The 16,807-nt window shown below is 34.3% G+C and overlaps 1 long non-coding RNA gene across 1 annotated transcript; it reads left to right on the top strand.

The window, feature by feature from the left end:
- The first annotated feature begins 9,136 nt into the window (after window positions 1-9,136).
- LOC138314537 (uncharacterized) lies at window positions 9,137-10,037 on the top strand. Its single transcript, XR_011207382.1, has 3 exons — window positions 9,137-9,206; window positions 9,418-9,485; window positions 9,901-10,037. It is a non-coding gene; the product is annotated as an uncharacterized lncRNA (long non-coding RNA).
- The last annotated feature ends 6,770 nt before the right edge of the window (window positions 10,038-16,807 follow it).

Here is a 16,807-nt window from a genome sequence, read left to right as displayed (position 1 = left end):
AGCTGAGCAGTAATCAATTTTCACATTTGCGCAGTTAATCAATTTCACTTTTCTCATTGTAGAATTGTAACTGAGCAGTATTCTATTACACACGTATTGAAATCTAACCAAAAGAAGACATTTATTTAATTTAATTATGTTAACACGACACAATTACTATTTACTCGAGTTAGTTAAAATGATGTAAGGAGGTTCACGGAGGGACCAAAACAAGCGCCCTGCTGGATATAAATGTTTAAATTAAATCCATGCAGTAATATAAAATTAATTTATACGTAATATGCTCTTCAACAAGGGGATCTGTTTTGACCCATGTAACAGTAAATTATTTTTTGTAATTGATAAATATGTTTCAAATGCCACTGTTTTCTTGTGTCCATGTCCGTATTTGCTTTCTATGTTCAAATGATATAACACAATCAACTTTACGATGAAAGCCGTTACAGGCCACACAACAAGGTTTCAATGATACTCGCAATTGGAACAAACATGAATCATTGCTGCACAAACTTCAATTATAGTAATCCACATGGCGTCATGTATCTTTGGTCAACAACTAGTTTCTAAAAGAAATTTGATAAGTACATGATTATTTGATACATATTAAACTCCCTTGTATATTCCTGAGGTAAAGCAATACAGAAGAGCGACCTAGCCCGGGAAGTACTTTCATTACGCGGAAAGCCCCTGTTTATAATCATACATAAAGAAATAAAAAACCAAATATATTCTAAAATTGTTCTATTCAATATGGAGAAATAAAGGTAAGTTTCTCAAATGTTTGAAAAATAAAACACGGCTAAACTGGGGTTAGAGATAAAGCTTTTGGGATCCTCCGGAAGCGTCTCTTGATCGGAAATACTAGAAGTAAAATCAATGGCAAAATTGTCGAAAAAAACCTGCAAGATTGACATATACAAAAATGGCTTATTCTGCTATTGGCATAGGAATTTGTCAAGTTCAGGAAGGTTTAAAAAAGAAAAACTGAGTAGAGTGTTTCGAAATTTTGGTCCAAAAATCATGATATATAATTTTCCAGGTAAATTGTAAATGTTGTGCAGATAAATTAGATGTATACTTTATTACAGGTATTTATTACATTTAAATGACTATACATGTACTTAGAATTCTAAAGCCACCCGAGATGTAAGTGTTAAACTCAGGTCGTGAAAATGTTTGACCGACGACGCTAAGCTGATGAAAGGTATTGGATGTGTCAGAAGACAGACTAGACCTACATAGAACGACATCGACAATATCAGTAAATGGTCTGAGGCATGGAGACAATGGGTGGAACATGAAATTTAAAATTTAGAACACCAAAAACTGCAAAAACTCTAAAGGTCTATTGGAAATTCAAATTAACATGACAAAACTTCTGCTACAAAAATTGGGCACAAACACAATGAAGAAATAATCAAAATGTAGTTCGGAAAAAAGATCTTAGTGTTACATTTGACCCTCACCTCAAATTTAGTCAGCATGTGAATAATTCAGTCTCTTAAGCAAACCGAATTTACAGGATTGATATTCAAAAACATTTAGCTATATCAACAAAGCACATTGTTTTTGAACCTTTAAAAAAACTCTTGTCAGGCCTCATCTGGAATACGGATCATGCGTATGGAACCAAATTTCTATTAAGGACCAGATTTTGATTGAAAATGTCCAGAAGACGAGCTACAAAAAGAGTGAAAGGTTTAAACAACCTGACATGATGAAACAACGTCTCAGATCACTAGGAATACCAAGTCTTCAGTATCGACGGAAACGAGCAGATATTGTCCAGGTCTACAAAATAATCAATGATATCGATATTATGGACAAGGACAAGCTCTTTACAATGTCTCCTGTTACTGTCACCAGAGGGCACTCAAAAAAAGATTCTGAAGCGCGGTGCAAGATTGATTATCACAAAGCACAAATTCAAACAGTAGAACTGTAGCGATACATGGAACTGTCTACCTGATAAAAGTGGTTATCTGACAATGACACTGAAACTCATATCAGTCACGCATGAACAAGCACCGGCACAGATGAGCACCTATAATTTTCTCATTTTTGTTGTTAATGTTACTTGATTGGACATCGATTGTAATACACAGGACAACGCCTCCAGAAGCCACTAGAGCTTACAACGGTGTTAATTTACATAATCATGATAATAACATGATCAGTTTTCATAAAGTGTACTAATCTACTTCTTGTGAGCTACATGTACCACCTCCATATCTAAGACGTCATTGTTATGTTAACTATTTATGACGTCATAGACCCAATGTTGATTTGTTACGTCAACATCAAGCTGCTTCACAACCAGATTCTTGCTGCACGCTACTCATCTGCGGCGGTATTGTTTTAATAGTGATTTATCAAGGAAATTGACAGCTACATCAAAACTGTATCCGTTATGGAAACCAAGGTGAGTCATTGTGTCGAGTATTTGTACTGTGTAGTTGTAAGTAATTATTAAATTGTATTAACGGATATCTGTCTAAAACCAATCGACATATAGATTGATTGAAATCACACTTACGGTAAACTACGTGTTTTTAGCGACTAATCATATTTATCGCAATTGCGCGGCTGGAATTTATTCTTTTATAAAATATTGTTGCATAGATATATAAGATAAGTAAATCTTTTATGCAGCAATTATAAATGAGTGAATACATTGTTCCGCTAATTTTTTAAATATCGGTTTTGCGCTAAAAATGTGATTTTGGCGTTTCGTTTACAGATATTTTCTTTCTTTATTTCTTTCCTTGTGTTTTGTTTAGTTATCAACCAACCTACAGTGTATATTGTTTAGCCTATTCGAGATGTATTTTCCTCCTTTGAAAACCGTACATGTTAGCTACCCATGATGTAGGTCTGGAGATTGACAAACAACAATGAAAATCTGGTCGAGAATTGTTTTTTATTCATTACATTTATATATATCTGAGTATCTCAATCCCAGCAATGGGTTTTGTTTATATTTTGTAAGGTTTTATGACAAGTTCAAGCTACATCAAAACTGAAGCACCATAGCACCAAGCCCACAGAAAGGCTTCAACCATCGTAAGTAGATTAAGATCTCACGCGAACATCTCGAGAAAATCCCATCAATGCTCAAAACGAGATTTAAAACAATCATTTTTGATTTTGATAACACAATCAACGCGATAGAAACTATCACATCACAATGAGTCGACTTCAATAAGTTGACCGAAATTAAGAGAAAAATGAGTTTTGGTTTTAGGTTTGAAGTTTCTGAAATGAATTCGTTGCCCCTGTTACATTTACCGATATCGATTGTTTTCAGCTCCAATTGTTCCTCCTGCTCCGCTACTAGAGAGGAAATTGATGACTCCCGCCTGGTCAAAATATCTCCCGGATGTACCAGGTTAAGGCTCAGTAAATGTGCATAACGCATCTCGGAAAACTAATCAGTGATAAACTTTCACCCCTCCATCACACAAAACAATTCTTTCATTGTGTTCGCAATAATACATGTCTGTTATAAATAGGTTTGTTTTGGAACTGCAAGGATAGTAATATTTCTGTTCTTTGTAAAATAATAGATTCAGTACTACAAATGTGAATATTTATTGTAAATTTATTATATATTTATTCTAACAGTAATCCCAAATCGGCTCGAAGCAAGTTCCCCGATCCTGGAAAAAGAAGGAAAAACAGAAACTAAGAGAGAAAAGCGACAATCGGTGCAAAATATGGCACCACCTCTTCTACAAGAAAGACTACTCTAAAACCCAAAACGGTATACAATTTGTCATGGCAATATTTTACCTTTTGCGATTATATCCAAATGTGTAGAGCTAGCATGTCTTAATTTAGAACATTCCTAGGTGTACCTCAAGGAGATGTCATCAGGTCCTTCATTTTGTCAACAGGATAGAGCTTGATAATCAATTTTACTAAATGTACTGGGTGTGTATTTGTAAAACATCGAATCTGACGATATTAATTTTTCATTATAGAATCTGGATGGTACAATGTGATGAAGAAATACAGGGCGACATCTAAGATGAAGCGAAATCGTTACACGGACATTCTACTTCCAGTAAGTACATGTGACTTTGCCTGAACAACATTCCAGATATGAATACTTGTTGATGTCATCTGAATTACCGGATGTAAGGTGAGATATGTACGGTCTAGGATCGCGAGTATGATTAGTGTAATTAGTATGATATATACATATCAACCACTATACCTATAACAAGGAGATCACTATTGACGATGTCTATTATCCACTCCATGTACCAAACTGAATTTAAATGCAGAGGTGAGTTTCTCGAGGTACAGATGGTCTTGTTTTGTAACTATGTTAAATTAAAAATGATTGATAGCGGATTTTGAAAGTACAACATCCACTAGAAATTTTCTACTTGATATTTGTTACAATTTTAATTAAAGGTAAACTTTGTCAAGATTTCCTAGGTTCTATAGGCAAATATTTACGATAATTTATTTATTTTCAGCGTAAAGTAAGAAATGACGTCCCCGCATCCCCAGCCACCGGCAGTTACAGCGCATGATCGAACAAACAGATACAATGGTGATGTTTCACGGACAATTCAAGGACAATTAAAAAATGATGGACACATGTATTCTGACGTTCTGTTGTATCTGGACGTTGAAAGTCTACAAGAGCAGAAACGAACGATTCATGGCACATATAATGAACTCTTTAAGAATTGTTTTTTTACATTTCTTGTCCACCATTTTAATAAGAACCTACTAACAGACACATTCTTTACATTTTTGATAGGTATTATATTAATTTTATAGATAACAATATTAAAGACAGATATTTATAGCTAGCTGCCTGTTGTTTCTGTTTTATGATAATATCAAGCATTGTTTGGAACTTACACGAAAATCGAGGCAGTTATGTAATAATTGCTCATTAAAAAGACATATGCCGGGTAAATCTCATATATAGACCATGTACGAAGAGTTCGCTCTATGTAATACTTCTAATTAATTAATATATGGTTTTGGGATTCGTTATACATTAACTTGTTTTTAGAAGAAGAACTTCCTTGTTCATGATTGTTTTCTAATGCAGTTAAAATTTCACAAGTAGGGGGTCGCATAATCAAACCAAAATAGAGTTCCGGGATATCACCTTTTGGGACACAAGATTTCATAGAGAGGTGAATGGTTCGAGCCTGCTGATTGGGTATTAATGGTGCATCAGTTTCAAATGTTTAATGTGTGATTAAGACATTAAATGTAGACGTGAAATATGTAAGGACATTTTGGAATTCTTTTCAGTCTCTTTCTGACCCGGGGAAGAGAAATAATCAAAATAGCAATTTTATGAAAATTTTGTTTCAATTTTTAGTGCGGAATTCAACAAGATATGGAACCGCCACACAAAAGTTTAGGAAGATGTTACTTTTTTTTAACGATTTTTTTTCACAGTTGTGTGTAATGACTCTCTTCAAAATTAATGTTGAATGACCTGACTTGAAAACTTCATCAAACCTGGACAGTGACAAACGTTAACATTGGCGTCTATGGAAAATGAATTTGGTTCTGTGGTCTCTAGTAGTCTACCGTTAAATGCCAAACAAAACACATTTGTAGAATTGTAGCTGACAGTAATCTATTAAACATTTCTTTTGAATCTAACCAGTAAGACATAAACGTATATGTTTTTACTTATCGACAATAACACGACACAATTACTATTTACTCCAGTTAGTAAAAATAAATCCAAAACAGCGCCTAGCTGGATAATATGTTTAAAATTAAATCCATACAGTAACATAAAAAAAAATTATACGTAATATGCTCTTAACAGGGATATGTTTTGACCCCATGTAAACAGTAAAACTATTTTTTGTAATTGATAAATATGTTCAAATGCCACTGTTTATTGTGTCCATGTCCCGTATTTGCATTCTATGTTCCAATGATATAACACCATCAACTTTACGACGAATCCGTTACAGGCCACACAACAAGGTTTTAATGATACTCGAACAATTGGAACAAACATGAATCATGTTGCAACAAACTTCAATTATAGTAATCCACAGTGGCGTCATGTATCTTGGGTCAACAAAACTAGTTTCTAAAAAGAAACTTTGATAAGTACATTATTATTTGATACATATTATCTCCCCTTGTATATTGCTGAGGTAAAGCAATACAGAAGAGCGACTCTAGCCCCCGGAAGTACTTTCATTACGCGCGGAAAGCCCACTGTTTATAATCATACATAAAGAAATAAAAACCAAATATAATTCTAAAATTGGGCTCCATTCAATATGGAGAAATAAAGGTAAGTTTCAAATTGTTTGAAAATAAAAACAGCTAAACTGGGTTAGAGATAAAGCTTTTGGTGGTCCTCCGGAAGCGTCTCTTGATCGAAATACTAGAAGTAAAATCAATGGCAAAATTGTCGAAAAACCTGCAAGATTGACATATGCAAAAATGGCTTATTCTGCTATTGGCATAGGAATTGTCAAGTTCAGGAAGGTTTAAAAAAGAAAACTGAGTAGAGTGTTTCGAAATTTTGGTCCAAAAATCATGCTAAATTTATCAGGTAAATTGTAAATGTTGTGCAGATAAATTAGATGTATACTTATTACAGGTATTTATTACATTTAAATGACTATACATGTACTTAGAATTCTAAAGCACGATGTAAGTGTTAAACTCGGTCGTGAAAATGTTTGCCGACGACGCTAAACTGATGAAAAGGTATTGGATGTGTCAGAGACAGACTAGACCTACAGAAACGACATCGACAATCTCAGTAAATGGTCTGAGGCATGGAACATGAAATTTACACCAAAAACTGCAAACACAAGTCTATTGGAAATCCAAAATTAAACATGAAAACATCTGCTACAAAATGGGCACAAATGAAGAAATAATCAAATGTAGTTCGGAAAAAGATCTTAGTGTTACATTTGACCCTCACCTCAAATTTAGTCAGCATGTGAATAATTCAGTCTCTTAAGCCAACCGAATTACAGGATTGATATTCAAAAACATTTAGCTATCATCAACAAAGACATGTTTTTGAACCTTTAAAAAAATCTTGTCAGGCCTCATCTGGAATACGGATCATGCGTATGGAACCAAATTTCTATTAAGGACCAGATTTTGATTGAAAATGTCCAGAGACGAGCTACAGAAAGAGTGAAAGTTTAAACAACCTGTACATATGAACAACGTCTCAGATCACTAGGAATACCAAGTCTTCATGTATCGACGGAAACGAGCAGATATTGTCCTAGGTCTACAAAATAATCAATGATATCGATATTATGGGACAAGGACAAGCTCTTTACAATGTCTCCTGTTACTGTCACCCAGAGGGCACTCAAAAAAAAGATTCTGAAGCGCGGTGCAAGATTGAATGTCACAAAGCACAAATTCAACAGTAGAACTGTGGATACATGGAACTGTCTACCTGAAAAAGTGGTATCTGCCAATGACACTGAACTCATATTACAGTCACGCATGAACAAGCACACCGGCACAGTGAGCACCCCTATAATTTTCTTACTTTATGTTTTTAATTGTTACTATGATTGGATACAACGATTGTATACAAGGACACGCCTCCAGAAGCCACTAGAGCTTACAACGGTTGTTAATTTACATAATCGATATAATAACATGATCAGTTTTCATAAAGTGTACTAATCTACTTCATTGTGAGCTACATGTACCTCCATATCTATGACGTCATTGTTATGTTAAACTATTATGACGTCATAGACCCAATGTTTTTGAATTGTTACGTCAACATCAAGCTGCTTCACAACCAGATTCTTGCTGCACGCTACTCATCTGCGGTATTGTTTTATAGTGATTTATCAAGGAAATTGACAGCTACATCAAACTGTATCCGTTATGGAAAGTTGAGTCATTGTGTCGAGTATTTGTACTGTGTAGTTGTAAGTAATTATTAAATGTATTAACGGATATCTGTCTAAAACAATCGACATATAGATTGATTGAAATACACTTACGGTAAACATACGTGTTTTGGCGCTAATCATATTTAATCGCATTGCGCGCTGGAATTTATTCTTTTATAAAATATTGTTGCATATATAAATAAGATAAGTAACTCTTTTTATGCAGCAATTATAAATGAGTGAATACATTGTTCCGCTAATTTTTTAAATATCGGTTTTGCGCTAAAATGTGATTTTGGCGTTTCGGTTACAGATATTTTTCTTTCTTTATTTCTTTCCTTGTGTTTTTGTTTAGTTATCAACCAACCTACAGTGTATATTGTTTAGCCTATTCGAGATGTATTTTCCTCATTTGAAAACCGTACATGTAGCTCCATGATTGTAGGTCTGGAGATTGACAAACAACAATGAAAATCTGGTCGAAATTGTTTTTTATTTCATTACATTTATATATTCTGAGTATCTCAATCCCAGCAATGGGTTTTGTTATATTTTTGTAAGGTTTTATGACAAGTTCAAGCTACATCAAACTGAAGCACATAGCACCAAGCCCACAGAAAGGCTTCAACCATCGTAAGTAGATTAAGATCTCACCGAACATCTCGAGAAATCCCATCAATGCTCAAAACGAGATTAAAACAATCATTTTGATTTTGATAACACATCAACGCGATAGAAACTATCAATCACAATGAGTCGCTTCAATAAGTTGACGAAATTAAGAGAAAAATGAGTTTTGTTTTAGGTTTGAAGTTTCTGAACTGAAATTCGTTGCCCTGTTACATTACCGATATCGATTGTTTTCAGCTCCAATTGTTCCTCCTGCTCCCGCTACTAGAGAGGAAATGATGACTCCCGCCTGGTCAAAATATCTCCCGGATGTACCAGGTAAGGCTCAGTACATGTGCATACGCATCTCGGAAACTAATCAGTGATAAACTTTCACCCCTCCATCACACAAACAATTCTTTCATTTGTTCGCAATAATACCATGTCTGTTATAAATAGGTTTGTTTTGGAACTGCAAGGATAGTAATATTTCTGTTCTTTGTAAATAATAGATTAGTACTACAAATGTGAATATTTATTGTAAATTGATATATATTTTATTCTAACAGAATCCAAATCGGCTCGAAGCAGTTCCCCGATCCTGGAAAAAGAGGAAACAGAACTAAGAGAGAAAAAGCGACAATCGGAGCAAAATATGGCACCACCTCTTCTACAAGAAAGACTACTCTAAAACCCAAAACGGTATACAATTGTCATGGCAATATTTTACCTTTTGCGATTATATCCAAATGTTAGAGCTAGCATGTCTTAATTTTAGAACATTCCTAGGTGTACCTCAAGGAGATGTCATCAGTCCTTCATTTTGTAACAGGTAGAGCTTGATAATCAATTTTACTAAATGTATGGGTGTATTTGTAAAACATCGAATTGACGATATTAATTTTCATTATAGAAACTGGATGGTACAATGTGATGAAGAAATACAGGGCGACGAAATCGTTACACGACATTCTACTTCCAGTAAGTACATGTGACTTTGCCTGAACAACATTCCAGATATGAATACTTGTTGAAGTCATTGAATTCCGGATGTAAGGCTGAGATATGTACGGTCTAGGATCCGAGTATGATTAGTGTAATTAGTATGATATATACATATCAACACTATATCTATAACAAGGAGATCACTATTGCACGATGTCTATTATCCACTCCATGTACCAAACTGAATTTAAATGCAGAGGTGAGTTTCTCGAGGTACAGATGGTCTTGTTTTGTAACTATGTTAAATTAAAAATGATTGATAGCGGATTTTGAAAGTACAACATCCACTAGAATTTTTACTTGATATTTGTTACAATTTTAATTAAAGGTAAACTTGTCAAGATTTCTAGGTTCTATAGGCAAATATTTACGATAATTTATTTATTTTCAGCGTAAAGTAAGAAATGACGTCCCCGCTTCCCCAGCCACCGGCAGTTACAGCGCATGATCGAACAAACAGATACAATGGTGATGTTTCACGGACAATTCAAGGACAATTAAAATATGATGGACACATGTATTCTGACGTTCTGTTGTTTCTGACGTTGAAAGTCTACAAGAGCAGAAACGAACGATTCATGGCACATATAATGAACTCTTTAAGAATTGTTTTTTTACATTTCTTGTCCACCATTTTAATAAGAACCTCTACAGACACATTCTTTACATTTTGATAGGTATTATATTAATTTTATAGATAACAATATTAAAGACAGATATTTACTAGCTGCCTGTTGTTTCTGTTTTATGATAATATCAAGCATGTTTGGAACTTACACGAAAATCGAGGCAGTTTTGTAATAATTGCTCATTAAAAAGACATTTGCCGGGGTAAACTCATATATAGACCATGTCAAAGAGTTCGCTTCTATGTAATCTGCTAATTATTATTTTGGTTTTGGATCGCTACATTAACTTGTTTTTAAAAGAAGAACTTCCGGTTCATGATTGTTTTCTAATGCAGTTAAAATTAACAGTAGGGGTCGCAGAATCAAACCAAAATAGAGTTCCGGGAATCACCTTTTGGGCACAAGATTTCATAGAGAGGTGAATGGTTCGAGCCTGCTGATTGGGTATTAATGGTGCATCAGTTTCAAATGTTTAATGTGTGATTAAGACAATAAATGTAGACGTGAAATATGTAAGGACATTTTTGGAATTCTTTTCAGTCTCTTTCTGACCGGGGGAAGAGAAATAATCAAAATAGCAATTTTATGAAAATTTTGTTCAATTTTTAGTGCGGAATTCAACAAGATATGGAACCGCCACACAAAAGTTTAGGAAGATGTTACTTTTTTAACGATTTTTTTTTTTCACAGTTGTGTGTAATGACTCTCGTCAAAATTAGTGTTGAATGACCGGACTTGAAAAGTCCATCAAACCCGGACAGTGACAAACATTAACACTGGCGTCTATGGAAAATCATTTGGTTCTGTGGTCTCTAGTATTTACCGTTAAATGCCAAACAAACACATTTGTAGAATTGTAGCTGAGCAGTAATCTATTACACATTTCTTTTGAATCTAACCAGTAAGACATAAACGTATATGTTTTAATTATGTTAACACGACACAATTACTATTTACTCCAGTTAGTAAAATGAAAAGTAAGGAGGGTTCACGGATGACCAAAACAGCGCCCTGCTGGATGAAATGTTTAAAATTAAATCCATTCAGTAACATAAAAATAATTATACGTAATATGCTCTTAAACAGGGATCTGTTTTGACCCATGTAACAGTAAATTATTTTTTGTAATTGATAAATATGTTCAAATGCCACTGTTTATTGTGGCCATGTCCGTATTTGCTTTCTATGTTCAAATGATATAACACAATCAACTTTACGATGAAGCCGTTACAGGCCACACAACAAGGTTTCAATGATACTCGCAATTGGAACAAACATGAATCATGCTGCACAAACTTCAATTATAGTAATCCACATGGCGTCATGTATCTTGGGTCAACAACTAGTTTCTAAAGAAATTTGATAAGTACATGATTATTTGATACATATTAACTCCCTTGTATATTCCTGAGGTAAAGCAATACAGAAGAGCGACCTAGCTCCGGGAAGTACTTTCATTACGCGGAAAGCCCCTGTTTATAATCAAACATAAAGAAATAAAAACCAAATATATTCTAAAATTGGTCCATTCAATATGGAGAAATAAAGGTAAGTTTCAAATGTTTGAAAAATAAAAACGGCTAAACTGGGTTAGAGATAAAGCTTTTGGGGTCCTCCGGAAGCGTCTCTTGATCGGAAATACTAGAAGTAAAATCAATGGCAAAATTGTCGAAAAACCTGCAAGATTGACATATACAAAAATGGCTTATTCTGCTATTGGCATAGGAATTGTCAAGTTCAGGAAGGTTTAAAAAAGAAAACTGAGTAGAGTGTTTCGAAATTTTGGTCCAAAAATCATGCTAATTTTCAGGTAAATTGTAAATGTTGTGCAGATAAATTAGATGTATACTTATTACAGGTATTTATTACATTTAAATGACTATACATGTACTTAGAATTCTAAAGCACGATGTAAGTGTTAAACTCGGTCGTGAAAATGTTTGCCGACGACGCTAAACTGATGAAAGGTATTGGATGTGTCAGAGACAGACTAGACCTACAGAACGACATCGACAATATCAGTAAATGGTCTGAGGCATGGAACATGAAATTACACCAAAAACTGCAAACACAAGTCTATTGGAAATCCAAAATTAACATGAAAACTTCTGCTACAAAATGGGCACAAATGAAGAAATAATCAAATGTAGTTCGGAAAAAAGATCTTAGTGTTACATTTGACCCTCACCTCAAATTTAGTCAGCATGTGAATAATTCAGTCTCTTAAGCCAACCGAATTACAGGATTGATATTCAAAACATTTAGCTATATCAACAAAGACATGTTTTTGAACCTTTAAAAAACTCTTGTCAGGCCTCATCTGGAATACGGATCATGCGTATGGAACCAAATTTCTATTAAGGACCAGATTTTGATTGAAAATGTCCAGAGACGAGCTACAGAAAGAGTGAAAGTTTAAACAACCTGACATATGAACAACGTCTCAGATCACTAGGAATACCAAGTCTTCAGTATCGACGGAAACGAGCAGATATTGTCCAGGTCTACAAAATAATCAATGATATCGATATTATGGACAAGGACAAACTATTTACAATGTCTCCTGTTACTGTCACCAGAGGGCACTCAAAAAAGATTCTGAAGCGCGGTGCAAGATTGAATGTCACAAAGCACAAATTCAACAGTAGAACTGTGGATACATGGAACTGTCTACCTGAAAAAGTGGTATCTGCAATGACACTGAACTCATATTAAGTCACGCATGAACAAGCACCGGCACAGTGAGCCCTATAATTTTCTCCTTTATGTTTTTAATGTTACTTGATTGGACAAACGATTGTATACAAGGACACGCCTCCAGAAGCCACTAGAGCTTACAACGGTGTTAATTTACATAATCATATAATAACATGATCAGTTTTCATAAAGTGTACTAATCTACTTCTTGTGAGCTACATGTACCTCCATATCTATGACGTCATTGTTATGTTAACTATTATGACGTCATAGACCCAATGTTGAATTGTTACGTCAACATCAAGCTGCTTCACAACCAGATTCTTGCTGCACGCTACTCATCTGCGGTATTGTTTTAATAGTGATTTATCAAGGAAATTGACAGCTACATCAAACTGTAGTCCGTTATGGAAGGTGAGTCATTGTGTCGAGTATTTGTACTGTGTAGTTGTAAGTAATTATTAAATGTATTAAACGGATATCTGTCTAAAACAATCGACATATAGATTGATTGAAATACACTTACGGTAAACATACGTGTTTTGGCGCTAATCATATTTATCGCATTGCGCGCTGGAATTTATTCTTTTATAAAATATTGTTGCATATATAAATAAGATAAGTAAATCTTTTATGCAGCAATTATAAATGATGAGTGAATTTGCGCCAAAACACGTATGTTTTACCGTTAAGTGCTATTTCAATCAATCTATATGTACGATTTATTTAGACAGTTATACACGTTAAGACATTTAATAATTACTTACAACTAAACAGTACAAATACTGGACCTCACAATGTACTCAACTTCCATAACGGATACAGTTTGATGTAGCTGTCATTTCCTTGATAATTCACTTATTAAAACAAAACCGAATATGAGTAGCGTGCAGCAAGAATGATGGTAGTGTAGCAGCTTGACTGTTGACGTAACAATTCAACACATTGGAGGTCTATGACGTCATACTAGTTTAAACATAACAATGACGTTCATAGATATGGAAAGGTACTGATATCTCTAGAAACTCAGATACAATAAATGTAACTGGAATTAAAAAAACATATTCGACCAATTTCATTGTTGTATGTCAATCTCCAGACTACATCATGGAGCAACATGTAACGGTTTCTCAAATGAGGAAAATACATCTCGAATAGGCTAAACAATATACACTGTAGGTTGTTGATAACTAAACAAAACACAAGGAAAGAAATAAAGAAAGAAAATATCTGTAACTCGAAACTGCCAAAATCACATTTTAGCGCAAAAACCGATATTTAAAAAATTAGCGAACAATGTATTCACTCATTTATAATTGCTGCATAAAAATTTACTTATCTTATTTATATATGCAACAATATTTTTATAAAATAATAAATTTCCAGCGCGCAATGCGATAAATATGATTAGCGCCAAAACACGTATGTTTACCGTAAGTGTATTTCAATCAATCTATATGTCGATTGTTTTAGACAGATATCCGTTAATACATTTAATAATTACTTACAACTACACAGTACAAATACTCGACACAATGACTCACCTTCCATAACGGATACAGTTCTACTGTAGCTGAATCAATTGTGCTTGAAATATCACTATTTAAAACAATAGCCGCAGATGATACGTGCAGCAAGAATCAGGTTGGTAGAAGCAGCATGAAGTTGACGTAACAATTCAACATGGGTAAATATGCCGTCAATAAAAGATACACACATAACACTGACTCAAAGAAATGGAGTGTACATTTTACACCCCAGAAGTAGATTAGTACACTTGATGAAAACTGATCAAGTCATAATCTGAATAATGTAACATTAACCCCGTTTGTAATGTATCTAGTGTGCTTCTGTAGCGTGTCCGTGTATACAATCGTTGTCCCATAAAGTAACATTAAAAACATCAATGGATCAAAATTACTAGGCTCACAGTGCCGGTCGCTGTATCATGCGTGACTTAAATGAGTTCATATGTCATTGCAGAAACCACATTTTCAGGTAGACAGTCTCATGTATACCACAGTTTCTACGGTTTGAATTTGTGCTTTGTGGACATTCAATCTTGCACCGCGCTTCAGAATCTTTTTTGAGTGCCCTCTGGTGACAGTAACAGGAGACATTGTAAAGAGCTTGTCCTTGTCCATAATATCGATATCATTGATTATTTTGTAGACCTGGACAATATCTGCTCGTTTCCGTCGATACTGAAGACTTGGTATTCCTAGTGATCTGAGACGTTGTTCATATGTCAGGTTGTTTAAACTTTCACTCTTTCTGTAGCTCGTCTCTGGACATTTTCAATCAAAATCTGGTCCTTAATAGAAATTTGGTTCCATACGCATGATCCGTATTCCAGATGAGGCCTGACAAGAGTTTTTTAAAGGTTCAAAAACATGTCTTTGTTGATATAGCTAAATGTTTTGAATATCAATCCTGTAATTCGGTTGGCTTAAGAGACTGAATTATTCACATGCTGACTAAATTTGAAGGTGAGGGATCAAATGAAACACTAAGATCTTTTTCCGTAACTACATTTGATTATTTCTTCATTTGTTACCCATTTTTGTGTAGCAGAAGTTTCATGTGTAATTTTTTGATTTCCAATAGACTTGTGTTTGCAGTTTTTGGTGGTGTAATTTCATGTTCCATGCATCAGACCATTTACTGATATTGTCGATGTCGTTCTGTAGGTCTAGTCTGTCAGCTGACACATCCAATACCTTTCATCAGTTTAGTCGTCGTCGTTAACAAACATTTTTCACGACCGAGTTTTAACACTTACATCGTGCTTTAAAATTCTAAGTACATGTATAGTCATTTAAATGTAATAAATACCTGTAATAAGTATACATCTAATTTATCTGCACAACATTTACAATTTACCTGAAAATTAGCATGAATTTTTGGACCAAAATTTCGAAACACTCTACTCAGTTTTCTTTTTTAAACCTTCCTGAACTTGACAATTCCTATGCCAATAGCAGAATAAGCCATTTTTGTATATGTCAATCTTGCAGGTTTTTCGACAATTTTGCCATTGATTTTACTTCTAGTATTTCCGATCAAGAGACGCTTCCGGAGGACCCCAAAAGCTTTATCTCTAACCCAGTTTAGCCGTTTTTATTTTTCAAACATTTGAAACTTACCTTTATTTCTCCATATTGAATGGACCAATTTTAGAATATATTTGGTTTTTATTTCTTTATGTTTGATTATAAACAGGGGCTTTCCGCGTAATGAAAGTACTTCCCGGAGCTAGGTCGCTCTTCTGTATTGCTTTACCTCAGGAATATACAAGGGAGTTAATATGTATCAAATAATCATGTACTTATCAAATTTCTTTTAGAAACTAGGTTGTTGACCCAAGATACATGACGCCATGTGGATTACTATAATTGAAGTTTGTGCAGCATGATTCATGTTTGTTCCAATTGCGAGTATCATTGAAACCTTGTTGTGTGGCCTGTAACGGCTTCATCGTAAAGTTGATTGTGTTATATCATTTGAACATAGAAAGCAAATACGGACATGGCCACAATAAACAGTGGCATTTGAACATATTTATCAATTACAAAAAATAATTTACTGTTACATGGGTCAAAACAGATCCCTGTTTAAGAGCATATTACGTATAATTATTTTTATGTTATACCGATTAATTTGTTTGGTCCCGGCAAATTTCTTTATAAACTATAGTACCCAAAACCTGCATAATCCGGAATCTGTCTACTCTGAAAACCGGAACTGTCTAGGTAATGTTACTATACCTTTCTTTGTAAAATTAACTTGGGCAAACCGGCGGAAATGTTGAATGGATTTAATTTTAAACATTTTATCCAGCAGGGCGCTGTTTTGGTCATCCGTGAACCCTCCTTACTTTCATTTTACTAACTCGAGTAAATAGTAATTGTGTCGTGTTAACATAATTAAAACATATACGTTTATGTCTTACTGGTTAGATTCAAAAGAAAT

Source organism: Argopecten irradians, chromosome 2, assembly GCF_041381155.1.
Source record: "Argopecten irradians isolate NY chromosome 2, Ai_NY, whole genome shotgun sequence".
Taxonomy (NCBI): Eukaryota; Metazoa; Mollusca; class Bivalvia; order Pectinida; family Pectinidae; genus Argopecten; species Argopecten irradians.
This window is presented reverse-complemented; position numbering and strand designations above follow the sequence as displayed.